Source organism: Galeopterus variegatus, unplaced genomic scaffold, assembly GCF_000696425.1.
Source record: "Galeopterus variegatus unplaced genomic scaffold, G_variegatus-3.0.2 Scaffold3594, whole genome shotgun sequence".
NCBI classification, from domain to species: domain Eukaryota; kingdom Metazoa; phylum Chordata; class Mammalia; order Dermoptera; family Cynocephalidae; genus Galeopterus; species Galeopterus variegatus.
Window position 1 is genome coordinate 145803 of NW_007729705.1, and position 13872 is coordinate 159674.

Below are 13872 nucleotides of genomic sequence, written 5' to 3' on the forward strand. Positions count from 1 at the left end.
GTCCCGGTCCGGTACGGGCGCGACACTGAGGGTTGCGATCCATTGCCGGACATGAAAAAAAAAAAAAGACAAAAAAAAAAAGGAAAAAAAAAAAGATAGTTCAATTTAGGATAATTTGACTTTATGGTGCTGTGAAAATGATTGTATTCAGTAAAAACCATACATCAAATTTTGAATTTGATCTTTTCTGAGGCTAGTGATATACGCTCATACTCTCTTGTAATTTGTGCAGCCACAGTGATCACAGCCCCTAGTCAGCCACACAGTCACGAGGGTAAACAACTGATGCTCTACAGTGTTCTACGTTACCAGTGTTTTTTGGGTATTATGTTTTGTGTTTTTGCATTCCATCATGTCTACAAAATGACCATTTTTGACTTAAAATACATTCAACTTACGATGGGTTTATAAGGACATAACCTTGCTGTATGTCTAGGAGCATCTGTATACCTTATTGTAAATTACAGTATCACAAGCACTTACTATATGCCAGGCACTACGGCAAGTGTTTTACACATATTCTCACATTTAATTCTCACTCTGAGTTACAGGTTGTTGTTATTATCATTTCAAAGATGAGAAAACTGAGCAGAAAGAGTATGGGTAGATTACCCAGGTCACACAGGGACTCTACAACAGAGCCCTAGTTTCCACGTTCTTGGCCCAACATTCTATACCAGTGGTTCTCAAAGTGCAGCCCCTGGGCCAGCAGACTCAGCATCACGTGGGAACTTACTGGACGGCAAACTCTTGGGCCCCACCCCAGACCTGCTGAATCAGAGACTGTGGGGGTGGGGCCCAGTGATCTGGGTTTTAACAGCCCTCCTAGTAATTCAGATGCACATTCAAGTTTGAGAACCGCTGTTCTACACTCTACTGCCTCTTTCTGGCCCCATCCTACAGCAACCACCCAGTGGGAAGAAATCATGTGAGCTTGGACCCTGACACCCTGGGTACAGGGCAAAGAGTGCAGGAGTGATAAGTTAGTGCTTTCCTAAGCACCAAAGGCTGTCGACGTGCCTGGAGTCTAGAAGGCACTCACAATGCAGGGCCAAAGGTTTCTGGTTTTTGACCTCTTCAGCAACACTCCACTCTATAGACAGGGAATTTCTTTCTTTTTTTTTTTTTTTATAAAGATGACCGGTAAGGGGATCTTAACCCTTGACTTGGTGTTGTCAGCACCACGCTCAGCCAGTGAGCGAACCGGCCATCCCTATATGGGATCCGAACCTGTGGCCTTGGTGTTATCAGCACCGCACTCTACCGAGTGAGCCACAGGCCGGCCCGCCAGAGCACTTTTAAAAAGCCAAATTCTTCCAGCAAAATGTTCAAGATCTCATTCATTTCTTCTCCCCTTTCTACTATTCCTTCTTTCCCTAGTTATATTCTCTCTCTCCCCTAGTACTTCTCTAGTACTAGGCATTGATATTAAATTAGATTACCTGGAGAGAAGGAAGAGTGTGAGGTGAGGGAATTTAGTCTCCTGCCTCCCTCCCTGTGAGGTCAGCTCAGCTGGCTGCAATGAATGAGAAAGGTGATCCTCTCAAGGTGGTCTCCTTCCCAACTCTCTTTCCTTTGGGCTTCTAGTGGCATCCCTATGCGTCCAGGGCGGAGTGGTGTCGGCTCCAAGGCTGCTAACCCAGATTTTTGCACTATTCCTCACAGTTCTCTCCTATGTGCTGTCTACACCTTTGTTATTTGACATTTTGTAAGACAGGGAATTTCTGCTCAGCATTTGAAATGCAGACCCAAACAAACACAGCCTGAAGGCATTTTTGGTAAGTTTTTTCCCCTTTTTCCAGGCATTGTTCACATTCTCCTTCCTTCCTTCCTTCCTTCATTCATTCATTGACTCACTCAATCCAGCATTTGCTGGGTGCACTTGGTGCCGCCCACTGAGCCCAGGGCTGAGCAGGCCAAGATTAACAATGAAATGGGACTGCATTTAGTACAAGTTGGTAAATGGAAGCTTCCTTCATTCCTCTAGTGCAACTCCCTCATCCCCTCCTGAGAGATCTCCAGCCTCCAACCACAAAGGGTTAAGGCCAGCCCAGTATGGAGTCTCCAGGACTCTCCATGATGCCTGGTCAGTGCACTTGTCCTAGTTGTTAGACCAGAGCTGCTCACGGGAAGGATGACAAGCAAAGAGACTTTAGAGTGCAGGGACAGGGCTAGCCCACAGAGGAGGCCACCCCAAAGTCCCACCAAATGCTCTGAGTCCAGCACCAACCCAGGCTGTAGATGCTACGGCTTGTCCGCAGGGGGAGGGAATGAACAAGGAGGAATAACACTAATGGCTTACAGGGTGTGACTGGCCCTTTCCATACCCATCAAGTCCTCACAACATCCTTGAGTGTTACCCCATTTTTCTGAAGAGGACACGGGAAGGTTGACAGTTTGTCCAGGATTCCATAGCCAGGAATCAGATTCCGGTCCATCTGACACCACCACCGGGCTGTCCCCCTAGCTCTGGGCTGCCTCTGCAGGGGGAGGACACTGAGCCTTTGCCTCCATGAAATTCCTAGGAGCTGCTTTAGCATGAGCAGTTTGGTGTGGAAATGCAGTCTTAGTTTTGCCCTAACTTGCTCTGTGGACTCCCTCAGGTCTCTTCTTCCTCCAGGATCCTCCATTTCCTCATCCGTAAACTGAGAGAGTTAGAAGCCCAGGTCTCTGTCCTCTCCAACTCCACACTCCCGGCTTCTGGTGCCATCTGTCCTGGTACCTGTATCTCCTATGCTCCCAAGCAGGACCTGCAACATAAGCTGTGTGGCCCAGAGCAAAATAAAAATGTAGGGCTCTGGGCCAAAACCTATGAGAATTTCAAGACAGCCGCAGCCAAGCGTTAAACCAGCCATGGGCCTTTCTGTGCGTGGGTCACATACCTATGAAGCTGGCCCCAGTTCGATGGAATCTGACAGAATTTGGGCACCCTGGCGAAGAGCCAGGTGCACCACTGAGTGTCCTCAGCATGGGGTTCCTGTGCCTCGTGCTCTGAGGGGTGCCTGGAAGACGGGGAGCTCTGCCCAGGGGTCTGAGGCTGACACAGAGAACAGCCATCCCTTGCTCCACACTTGCTAGTGGGGCCCAGGCCCAGGCAAAGAGTGCCACTTGGCCTGTGCCAACCATGGGACCCCCATCCCAGCTCCTCTTGAGCTAGAGGGGGCCATGTATTCTGAAGACAATTTTGTTTTTCCTTTGCAGAGCAAAGGCTTTCTCAAGGATCCCACCCAGGCTCCCCAAAGTCAATCTTCTCCCCAAAGGGAAGTTTACCACCATCCCTGGAATGCAAAAATGGCACAGGATTTACACTTTGTACTCTTAATTGGTCTCACTGCATTTGGGACTCCCAGCTGTGGGGGAAATGATAGCCAAACCATTGCCCTTTGTCACTCCACTAAGGGACACATGGAACATTCTGCTTCCGTAGATTCCAGTGTCACTGCAGCCAGTGGCTGTGGGGGGAATGGGGTGGGACCAGGTGTGCTCTTTGCCGTAGAGACCCCAGCCACATCACTGGATAAAGTGAGGCTTGTCCTGATGTCCTTCCAATTTAAAAACACAGGACCAGAACCACTGGGTAAAATGAAAGCAACTGTCCCTGCTCAGGAGACAGTAAGGGAACTTAGCAGTTTGGATGGGAGTGGACAAAAGGACATCCACAGAAATGGATGAAAAACACAAATTCAGTGAATGCTAATGAATAGAGTGCAACTATTTTCCCCATTACAGGTGGTCAGTGTGAACAGCCAAATCCACATGGTGACTTGTGAAGGTGGCAAACTCTCCAGGGAGCTGCCAGCTTCATCCTTTGGGGCTTTTTCCTCCACTGGAGTTTCAGGTCTCACAGCCAACTGGTCAGCCTGCTGGGATAGGATCTAGGAACATCTGTGTGCTCCTTCAGCTTTCCCACCCTTGGGTGCATTGGCCTCGTTCCCTCCTGCTGTGGGTGGGCTTCCTTATGCAGGGACAAGGGCCATGGCCACAGACAGCCCAGGCTGACAGCCCATCCAGGGAGACCCCAGGGGAAGAAGGGACTGCCACAGTGGATAGATAGTGCCCCAGGACTGTCCTGTTTGGATTATGTGCCCACGCCTTGGACCCCTTACTGTCACCCTCTGGGCCACATGCCCATTGCCATGGCCAGGAGGAATGGGAGGCTGAGATTGTGGCTCCATTGGGACTGGGTGACATGGGCAGTGGGAGAGGTTCATTCTCCCCCAGAGAACTGGGCAGTGCTATCAGAAGAAGGGGAGATAGGACACCAGGCACGAAGATCACATATGTCTGCAAGGTATGTATTTGTGGGAGGCAGTAGGATGCTAGGCTTTGATGGGGGAATAAATCATTGATTCTTGAACTGGAATCTCAGGCAGAGGCCAGCAGAGGGAGATGTTGGGATTTGTTGGGATTCGTGGGGTCCTCTGCCCACAAAAGGACTTAGGAAGCCAAATTTGTTCCCAGCCGAGACAATTCTGTTGGTGGTGACCTAGGATGAGCGGCAAGGGAGGGAAGAGTGGCAGATGCTTCCTGCCTTGCCGCTGGCATGCCCAGCACCGCAGCCTGCCCAGGGGCATGGGGCAGGCAGGCTGAGAGCCCTGGATCTTCCATAGCCTGCCTACTGCAGTCCCCACTTAGATCTTCCCTAGAGAGGCATTTCCTGGTTCTCTGCTCACCATCTAAGCAGCTGGGTGTTCTGGAAGTTTTCTAGGAAATATCATGGTAGATCTGTAAGACTCTTGAAGCAAACTCAGGCCATTATGAGCACCCAGGTTGCAGGTGGTGAGTCCAGGGTGCAGGTGTCACGCTGAGGTTCAGAGCATTGACCCTGCAGAGAGGCTTGGATTTAAACCCCCAACTGCCATTACTGACCTTGTGTGCGTGGGTCGGTTGCTCAAACTCTTTGTGCTTCTGTTTCCTCTCTCTAAAACGGAGATATAGTAGTACCTGCCTAAAAAGGTTGATGTGAGCAATGAATGAAATAATACATTCTAGCATGCTTGGCACAGTAGTGCATAATCAGTGTGCCAAAAATATTATTATATTTCTCTAAAATGGAGATATAGTAGTACCTGCCTAAAAAGGTTGATGTGAGCAATGAATGAAATACATTCTAGCATGCTTGGCACAGTAGTGCATAATCAGTGTGCCAAAAATATTATTATATTATTATGCTCCCTAACACAAACCCACACATTAATGCCCTATTTATCTGGTTGTCCATAAATCTGTCTCCTAAATATTTGCAGCTAACCCCTTCAGGCATCAGCAGTCCATCAGTAGTGGATAAAAACCTTTTTCAGTTCCTGTGGTCCCCCTGCTTTCTTAAGCAAGTGTGAGCCAACTTGAAGTCACAGGCACATCGATCAGTGTAAGTTAATTCAATAACAACGTCGGGAACTCTATTTGACAGTGGAGAAACCTCTGGAGGGCTTATTTCTCGGTTCTCACGTGTATTGGATGCATGTGAAATTGCCCAGTAAGTGGCAGTGGATAAGCAAGGATAACTTCTCTCTCTTGAAGTACATGTAAACAGATGCGACTACATCGATCTCCATTTCACACACATGCACACAGGCAGATTCTGACTTACCCCACTTACCTACAGGAAGACCCAACCCCAACCCTCCACTTCTGAGCCCACATTGCTCTGCACGCAATTGTAAACAAACAAACAAACAAAACTCCAAAGTCAAAACATCTTCTGAGAACGTGAAATAGGCAAAAAGAGTAGGGCAAGAAACTATTGGAAGGAGAAGGCCTTGAGGGCAGAGGTTTGCAACTTCAGCTGCACAATAAAATCAGCTGGGGAGCTTTAAAAAAGAATGCCCATGCCCTACCCAACAGAGACAGTGACTTCTTTGGTCTGGGTGGGTGCTGGGTATTTTTAGAAAGCTCCCAGGTGATTCTAATGTGTGGTTGGAGTTGGCAGCCCTGGTTTAGAGTCTGACCTCTGCCAGAAAAACACTAGAGTCTATCTTTACTTTTGCTGTACTGCTAGACAGTCTGAGAATTAGAAATCTGTTGCTGTTAACCAGTATCTTCATATTAAATGTTTACTTACAGGAGGGAGGTAAATTGGCTATTTACAACTTAATGCCAACTAGTTCCTCATTAACTAGTTCCTGGAACCCAACTGAGTTCCAGGTCAAGGAAGGAAGGAAAGTTGGAGAATGTTGTGGAGGGTACCTGGGTTGGCATGCCCCAGCCACAACTCAAGAGTCTAGGACAGTGGTTGTCCACTGGCCAGCCCAAACCATGAAATCTGAACCTCTTCAGTGTGGCCTAGCCACCTGTATTTTTTAAAACTCCCCAGGGGGTTCCATTGAGCAGCTGGGGTTGGGAACTACTGGTCTAGGGGGGAGAAAGCCACCAGGAAGCAGAATATTGGTACCAGAAAGGAAATGGGAAGATATTGTCTCTCGTCAGGAAAGAAAACTTTTCCTCTACCTTCGTATGTTCAGTACCTAGGGGTCTGTGAATTAAACTGACAGAAGACATATTAGCAAGAAAAAAGACAGATTGTAATCACAGAGAAAAAGAAAAAGAAAGAGAAAAAGTTCACAGAAAACCATGACTCAAGAAGGTGGTTTGAATTTGAGGCATATATACCTAGGGGAAGGGAGCAGAAAGGGCATTATAGGAAAACAAATGACTTTTTGGAAAGGTAAATGGGCTCTTAAGAGAATAGATGGGAGATATGATAGTCTTGTGACAAGATCTGTTTAGGTGTGGTGCTGACTTCTAGTCTTTAGTAGTAAGAATCAAGCTTCCCTGGCTGCTACCAGGAAGGAGCAATTTATGACATCCAAGTTTGAAGAGGATCAGAGTATGCTACCCCAAAAGGATTATTTTGAGCTGAAGACAATTGAGAAGCAGCAGATACAAGAAAAGTTCACTGCCCTCCCTCTATTTGCCTCAAAGCAGGACATAAATTTGTAAAGGTGTCCCTCTGTCTACCAGGAAGGACAGAAGTTGACCACTGGAGACAACTCATCAGCCCAAGACAGCACCAGAGGAATCCACTTAAATCTTGCTAAAACTAGCTCCTATCTACCATTAGTTTCCCATACAGTTGCCTTCCCACAATTTGCTGCCCTAGAAATTCAGTCTTTTTCCTTGGTCTTGTCACATTTCTAAAAGTGTGTTGTTGTTAAGATATTATATAAGCCCAAGTTCTAACGACCCCTTTGAGTTCGCCCATGGGTAAATATGAGGCGCATGTTAATAAACTTCTGTTTGTTCTTCTCTTGTGAATCTGTTTTTTGTCAGTCTAATATACAGGGTCCCAGCCAATGAACCTAAGATGGGTAAAGGGAAACAGTTTTTCCTCCCCTCCAACTTCTCTTAGGAGACTCTGCCTTTAGGCGGATAAAGGGGTTCAAGAAAAATAAAAACCATTCTCAAATGCCTTCCACTCAAAATAATTTTTATGTTATAGTGGAATATTCTGGGCCCCTTCATCATGAAATGGCTGTGGCCAGTCCTACTTGTCCTTTGACTCTCTAATAGAGCAAGTATGTGTGTATGCCCCAGGGCATGTTCTGTCTGCTGAGCCCCCCTTGCTCAAACCTCAACTCCAGCTCTTATAACTCACTGTGAGTGGAGAAGGCCAATGCCAGAGGGGGAGGGGCAGGCAAGACACATGAGCATTGCGTACCCAAGACTTGGGTGGCGCTCACCCTCCAGCCCATCTACACCCTATCCCGGGGGTGGTTACCCACTCCATCTCTCACCCTGCCTTCTCCTGTGTGCTTTAACTTAGACTAATAAGCCATGTGCTTCAAGCATCCTAATTTGGTCTATGAGCCTTTCTATTTTGTGACCTCTGGATCAACCTGCCTAGTAGTGTACTTGGAGGCTTTCACAGCATAAAGATAATTGACACATGACAGAACATGAACAAAGATATCCATCAGTGTGTTTGGTGGGGTGCGGGGGGGCACTCTGAAGTGACCTAGCTGTTCATCACTAAGATGAACAAATAAAATGTGGGATGAACAGTAGAGCAATCTCGACAGTGAGAAGCAATAAGCGAGATCAGGAGCTTGCAGACTTTCTACTGTCACCCTCAATAAGCAAATATTTTTGACATTGTAACCCAGGATCGATCGATCTATGCATCTTTGAAAAAAATACATGAGAAAGTACTTAATTATTTTTGAAGCACTCTGATATTTTCTGTTCATTTTTTATAAATGCTGGTCTTGCCCCAACCAGACTGATTACACTATCCACTAGTGGGACCTAAACCATCACTTGTAAAACACTGACTTACTGACTTAGATCTACAGGTTCATTAAAAGGGATAGTCTTAAATCATGCTGTTGGATGAGAAAAGTGGGAAATGGAACAAGATTTATAACACAATGCCACTTAGAAAAGCAAAAATCACACACACAGAAGGATACACACAGATAAGGACATATATCAACACATTAGAATGTCATTGGGGGGAATTAAAAGAGAAAATAAGCCCCAGAAGGATCTTGAATGCAAGGATTATGTCAACGTGCCATGATCTGAGAAGAATAGTTTATCAGCTGTGAATCAGGGTCCAAACAAAGGAAAAGATGAGGTGGGGGTGGGTCTCTTGCAGGAAAAGTTTGAGAATCATGTAAATATCCAGAAAATATTAGGAGCTGGAGAATACTGCATTTAGAATTCCTTAAACATATGAATAAAATCAGTTCATAAGGGCCCCTGACAAAATATTTTCTGATACCAAATTGGAAGAGAGGAGGAAGGGTCCCCTCGCTACTGACATAGGTGACACCAGCTGAAATGAAGTAGTCAGCTTGGAAGCTTGGAAAGAAAGATAAGACTGGCCAATGTACTCACAGTGTGCTTCAGGGAAGGGGACTTGGGACCAGGGCCACCCTGGCCCCACGGAGGGGCTCTCTGTTGTGTGGACAGCCCTGCTTCACTGCCAGCCCTTTCTTGCCCATAGTCCCTGTGTCCAGGAGGCCAAGCTTTATGCCATAAGACCCTGCCCCCAGCTCTTGGTCACAGCTTTTTGGAACAGTGTTGGCTCCCTAGCCCCAGAGTAACCAGTCCTCAGGCTGCTTGGTTACCCTTAAACTGAGCAGCCTGGCTCTACTTTGTTGAGGAGATTCTCTTTGAACCTGGAATCTGAACCTGGAAGTGGAAAGATCATTGCCATTAGGAGGGAGGGCTGCTGCAGAAAGGGCATTAGGCTGAGTCTGGGCAGGACAAGCTGGGTGGGTGGCGAGCAGGCCAGAGTTACCAGGAACAGAAACTATGGCAAGGCCACAGGTGGAAAGATGCAGATACTGAAAGTCTGGCTGGGTTATCTCACCAGCACAACACAGAGCCAGGCAGGCAACGCAGAGGAGTGGACAGAGCCCATGGTAAGACTGGTGGGGCCAATAGAGCACAGCCAGTCCATAGGGCAGCCCTGCTGAGCCCAGGCCATTGTTCCCATGTGGAAAAGTGACCCTCAGTGTTCCAAATTGTCTCATTTTCAAAAGAAACCAGAAATTCAGAATTTAGCATACAACCCACATTTTTTCAGTTGACAGTTTTTTTCCTTTAATTTAAAACAGTTTCTGGACAAAACACATCTACAGACTGAAGATGACAGATAATTCACCAGCACACATACTCACAGATGCCACCTGCTCAAGGCCCCAAGGCCACACCCCTACCCTCCTGCTGTGGAGGACATACTCCCTTCACTCTGACCAAGTGAATTCCCTAGAGATCCCAGTCTCCCTTATCGCTCCTCAAGGATCCTTTGACCCAGCCTGCTTTCCTTGCAAACATCAAATCAAACAAACTGGGTGGCGGAATGTTACCTGGGTTTCCCCATAGCTCACGCAAAGCCCTGCCTATATCATTTACTCCCCTCACCATCATTCTGTGCTTACCAACCAACTCCTGGTGCTGAATTTTGCTTCCTAAGTATTTGGATCCATGCAGGCATGCCTGGAAGAGGGAAGAACTATGACACGTTCCTGAAAGGGCTGGGCTGGCAGCCTGCACTATACTATGACCTTGAGTGCGTCTGTTTATTGTCTCCAAGAAACTGGGTGTCACAGAGTGTTCTGACAAGCCCAGTGTCCAAGTATGCAAAGAAAAAGGTGATAGAAGTTTCTTCCAAGGCAGTGCAAGTTCTGTCTGGAAATTGGGGTCCTGGTACTCTGGAGGGCTCCCACCTCAAGGGATCCTACAGAAAGTTCCCATCTACACTCTCTGTCACCACCTCTAAATATAGAGAAACCTTCAAAAAATGACAAACATGGGGGGAAGTTTCTGAAATATGGAAAGGTTTAGGAAAGATCCCTAGTTCATGCTTGGTTCATTCATTGCTTCATCTGCAACGGGTTCCCTGTCTGCCCCCTCCATTGTGGAAGGCTGCGCGCGAGGGATGGGCTCGCTGACTGACGCAGCCTTCCTTCAGACGCAGGGTAAACATCACACCTGTGGCCCTGCTGCACCCAGGAGGGAGGCCCTTGCCCCAGCCACACTAGCATGCAGTAAACAAGGCCAGTGTTGCAATCAGGCGCCTGCACCGAGGTCAGAATGCAGGACTGGGGCTCAGGGCAGAGCAGGCAAAGTTGGGCACGGAGAAGCCTGGGTAGAGAAACCAGCCTGGAATCGGGAGACGTGGGGAAGGCAGGAGCCAGTGGGTGAAGGCAGAGCAGCACGGTGGGGGAGGCAGCAGGGCAGGTGCACTGCTTTCTCTCCAGGGCCACTGACAAGGCCAGAGTTGGGCAGGTCAGAAGTACAAGGCACTGGTGGCTGGGAGGATTAGTCATCCTGGCACCAAGGAGCTTTAAAACTGCCCAGCTGTGGGCGGCTGCTCCTAGCAGACTCCCTGTTACTACCTCTGGGTTTCTGGAGTGTGTCTGCCCTGCCTTGCCCCTTAGACTGGGGCCCAGGCCCCTTCCCACCCCACCCCCCAACTCCTCAAAGGAGAAACCTCTAGTGCTGGGATATCCCTCCCTAGACTAAAGCTCTGCACAGATGGAGCCACCTGTCCCATCTAAGTTTCCCTGGGGCCAGGGACTGCCAGACTGAGAGCCCCCTGGAAACTGGATGGCCCAGATCATAAGTCACTGTATGCCGGACAGGACAGTCTGCTGGGCACTTTACACATGCTGCCTCATGGGACCCTCAGAACACCAAGGTTCACAGAGGGGAAGTGTAGAACACCAAGGTTCACAGAGGGGAAGTGTTTGCCCAGAATGCATCTGAAGTCTGGTCCAGCTGTTAGGAGACTGGGCATGGAGCCATGAAAGAGGGACAAAGTCCCCGCTCTTGTGGAGCTTAAAGTATTTTACACAGAAAAGAGAAAATCCAGGAAACATAGAAAAGTTCAGCTAGTGATCAAGAATATATGAAGGTAACAGAGTGGCAAGTTGTGAGGGGGTGTGCTACTTTGGTTGGGGAACTCACAAGAGGGCCTGCAGACACATAGGGGAAGGCCTGCCACACAGAGGCAACGGTAAGCACAGAAGCCCTGAGACTGGCTGGAGCTTCCTGTCCAGGGCCTGGGGGGCCAGTGTAGCTGGAGCCGAGGGGGTGAGGAGCTGAGTGGCAGGAGATTGGGGCGAACATATCACTCCAGCTTCATGGGACTTGGAAAGAGGGGATGGGAAGGTGCTTGAAGGGACAGAGGAGGTGCGAGTGGAGGCTGTTACACAGGCGTCCAGGCTAGATGATGGGCCTGGAGTGGGCTACAGCTGGGCAGCTGGTGGGGCAGAGAGGACAGGATGGAGTGGATGCGGGGTGTGAGGGAAAAGAGAGATGAAAGCTGTGGCCTGAACTGGGGAGGCCAGAGAGGCAGATTTTGCCCCTAAAACTCAAGAACTTTACCACCGACAGGGACTTTGCCTTTTTCTTTGTCCCTTGTTGGCCAGGACAGTGGTGAGTACATAGTAGGTATTCGATCAATTTATTCATTTATTCAGTGAATACGTATTGAGAACCTACTATGTGCCCGGCTTCTCCTGCTATCTCACCAGGCGTTGGGAGCATACTAGGGACTGCTGAGGATGCTGCCACTCCCAGCTCTGTCCCAAGACCTAGGAGACTGCGGGATCTTAGAATCTCAGCACAAACTCCACCCACACTCTGGCCCCTGTCCCAGGCCTTCTTATGAGCATAATATGATTGGAACTGGATAGTTACTTCCTCCTTACTATTCCTACGTCGTTTCCGCTTCTCCAGCTATCTTGCTGACAAGACATGTTGCTCTAAATTCTACTGATTCAAGACTTTTCTATTCTTACCAACAAAGCATAACAGGCCATGTATTCCCCAAACATGCCTGACCACACACGAAGTCTTAGAAGGCACAAGGTGGATAGAGGTTACCCAACCTGACTGACTGCTCCTTCTGATTTTAATTCCAGGCACTCCCCTCTGGTCAGCTGAAAGGCTGTAACCCATAAGGCCCCTCCCAGAGAGCATTCTAGGGCTCTGTGAAAGGACCCCCAATAGGAGCCCAGAGCTGTGCATGGAGGAGACCTGGCTTCTGGGCCCCTTGACTGGGGAGAAGACAGGTGGGGCGGCATGAAGGGAAGACCCAGAGGAGAGAGGAGCTGAGTTGGCTGGGCCTGGTCAGCTGCCTTTTGCCTTAGCTCAGTGGTTCTCAAAGCCTGGCCCCTAGACCAGCAGCATCAGCATCACCTGAGTCCTCACCCTTTCCACTCAGTTGGAAACTCTGGGGTGGGGCCTAGCAATCTGTTTTAGCAAACCTTCCAGGTGATTCTGATGGAGAATAGTAGCAGAAACTCAGACCCTGCCTGGCTCTCCAGTAGACTCTGGATGTGGGAGGCCATGGGCAAAGCCCTCCTTGTGCCTGGGCCTCCATTCTCCATTTGTTAAGCCCCAGGACTGGGCTAAAGGATTTGACAGTCTCTCCAGCAGTGATGGAATCAGGTGAACATCTAAGTGGGAGATGCTCAGACCACTGTAACTTCTCCTCTTTAGCACATGGCTCTTGGGGGAAAACAAGTAAGTGCAGTCACTTTGAATGTCCTAGGGTAAAGTCACTGGAGAGCTGCCTGCCTGAGCCAGCTAACTGAATTTACCCCATTTAGTTGGGATCTTGCTTTACCTTAAGCAGGTACCCCACCACCCCCACCACCATGCACTTCTCCACAACTGAGGAAACGGAGGAGGGGGAATGTCAGGTGCAATTTTCTGCCCCTGGACCCTCCCCCAACCTCCACCCTTTTGTGGGGTGGAAACTTTTCCGTGCTGCCTCTTTAAGAACTCAGGCCCCATCAAAGACGGGAAAGAACAATTACATTTGTTCTGGCCTATTTGCCTTTTTGATGGTTCCTGAGGAGACTAGGAGGAGAGCACGTTTTTAACTCCTCCTTTAGAGGAAAGAAAACTGACGCAAGCAGGTTTACCCCAGAAGGTTCCACACCATTCACACTTACCAAGGGCCCCGCAAGAGCCCGACTTTTCCCATACACTATCTCATTTATTAACCGAGGCTCAGAGACGTTAAACAAGCTGCCCCAGGTCACGCAGCGAGTGGTGAAGGTGTCAGTCCCCGGGCACGTGCCCCCCGCCCCCCGCGCTAGACCCGGCAAGCTGGGACTGGAACCGAAGCCCCGGGCCCTTCCGTCGCCGTCCTGGCCCTCGAGGAATCTGCGCCTCAGGCGACGCCATCCTCCGAGGTTGGGGAGCAAGAGAGTGACTCGGACCCTACCGCCAGCCGGGTTAGCTCTCACCTAGTTCCCGATCCTCCTCCCGTGCCCCCTGGGGGTCCCGCCCCCGGCGTGCCGGGTCCTCCTCCGGGCCGCCCCCGCTGACTCAGCGTAACCTGAGCCCGCCCCGGGTTACCGCTCGGCTTTGAACGCCCCCTCCCTCCCTCCGCCCGCCCTCCAGCCG